The sequence below is a fragment of the Trichechus manatus genome, unplaced genomic scaffold (assembly GCF_000243295.1).
Source record: "Trichechus manatus latirostris isolate Lorelei unplaced genomic scaffold, TriManLat1.0 scaffold00048, whole genome shotgun sequence".
NCBI classification, from domain to species: domain Eukaryota; kingdom Metazoa; phylum Chordata; class Mammalia; order Sirenia; family Trichechidae; genus Trichechus; species Trichechus manatus.
In genome coordinates this window covers 14,215-16,105 of record NW_004443984.1, presented here as the reverse complement: position 1 = coordinate 16,105, position 1,891 = coordinate 14,215, and the positions used below count along the sequence as shown (strand labels likewise).

Sequence of the window (1,891 nt, the reverse complement as noted above, 5' to 3'; positions counted from 1 at the left end):
TCCTACTTTTTTTTTGTAAAATGGATAAAATATGGCTAACATACATGATTACTCAGTTACATAACTGCAGGGCATTATGTAGTTTGTAGAAATGCGTAATTCACAACCTGTGTGACTGTTCATGGTAGCCCTGGGAATAATCATCATCTGACCAATGTTCCATCTATACAGACCTATCATATAAATGTCTGCTGCTTTTCAGAACTAATGAAATAGTTTTCTCAGTTGATGAACTGTTGTGTTTTCATTTCTGTTTGATTACCAGGGAGCTCAGAGATAGGTTTTGTATGCAGCAGTAGTAACTTCTCCTAACCTAGGCTCTCTGCAAGTTACTTCCTTTTATCTCCTCTCTTAAATGTTCAGTGCTTGCCTTATCTTGTTTGATCCTTGAAGTTTTATTGTGTGTTTTAATGGAAGCAGTCTCAATTCTATTTTTTGAAGCAAGCTTGGTATAAACAAATAAAATCATGATGATAATAATTAGGCACAAGGGAAACACCCAGGAAGCCTAGGGCAGACATCCTCTAATTCTCCAGGAAATGATTATTGCTGAGGAGGTAGAAATGAAATATATGGAAAATGTTGTAAGTGGAACACTTAAGTCTTTACTGCTTGTTGGAAACTTTGGCTCCATGACCTGAATCTATAAGGTAACAGGGAGCAGTACTTACACTAGCTGTCTCAGAGAGTAAAAAAGACACGACACAGGGGGTACCTGGATTTGAACCAGGGACCTCTTGATCTGTAGTCAAATGCTCTACCATTGAGCTATACCCCCACCTATCAGCCCTTCCTTAATAAAGATTCCTTCATAATTACCGTCATTCCCAAGCTGCTCTCATCATCCAGCACTTCCCTAGGGAGCTACATGAGCTTCTCCTCTCACACTCACTTTCACACCTATCAGAATCTGCTTTCCTCCTCAAGAGACTTCCCACCTATGCCCACCTGAATGGCTCTCTTCTCAGAGCACTTCCCACCCCCTCCTTTATTACTATTACTGGGTCACAAGATGGACTCTACCCATTCCCCTCAATATCTAATGCTTTGTCTTTTAAATTTTTCTCCATCTAACTCTCACTGCTTTGGTTTCCTTCTCCTGGGCGGTGATGGAGCTCTCAGTGGCTTGGCTTACTCCAGGGGAAACATCTGACCAATGAAGTTCCAGTTCCAGCATTTGGGGAAAGAGGAATGGGCAATGGCAAATCTAGATGTCAGCAATGTTGGAGGGCCTGAGACTGGGTACTGAGCCTACTTGTTCTGGAATTCAAAGATCTCCTGATTTATAGTAATCTATTTTTAATATTGAGCCATCATTGCAGTTATGTTCTGAGGCCTTCTTTGTTATGTCGTACTAGACCATTTGATAAGATTTTCTAATATTTTATTTATTTTTTTGCTAAGTGATAGTGGCCTATAGCTTTCTTTTTGTTATATGCTAGTCTTATTTCTCCCACACGTCTGTCAGTTTGTTGTACTGTGGGGCTTGTGTGTTGCTATGATGCTGGAAGCTATGCCATTGATATTTAAATACCAGCAGGTTCACCCATGGCAGACAGGTTTCAGCTGAGCTTCCAGACTAAGACAGAGTAGGAAGAAGGGCCTGGAGGTCTGCTTCTGAAAGGAATTAGCCAGTGAAAACCTTATAAATAGCAGCAGGATGGTATACACAGGAATGAAATCGACTAATCTGTGGAAAGAGACAATGGAAAAGCTCAATATCATCAGTCAGAATAAGGCCAGGGGCCAACTGCGGAAGAAACCATCAATTGCTCATATGCAAGTTCAAGTGGAAGCTGCAGAAAAATAGAACAGGTCCACGAGAGCCGAAGTATGACCTTGAGTATATCCCGACTGAATTTAGAGACCATCTCAAGAATAGATTTGACAC

At 40.9% G+C, this 1,891-nt stretch overlaps 1 non-coding gene across 1 annotated transcript; it reads right to left on the bottom strand.

The window, feature by feature from the left end:
* Positions 1–706: 706 nt before the first annotated feature.
* Positions 707–778, bottom strand: TRNAC-ACA (transfer RNA cysteine (anticodon ACA)). Its single transcript has one exon. It is a non-coding gene; the product is annotated as a tRNA-Cys (tRNA).
* Between the last annotated feature and the right edge of the window lie 1,113 nt (positions 779–1,891).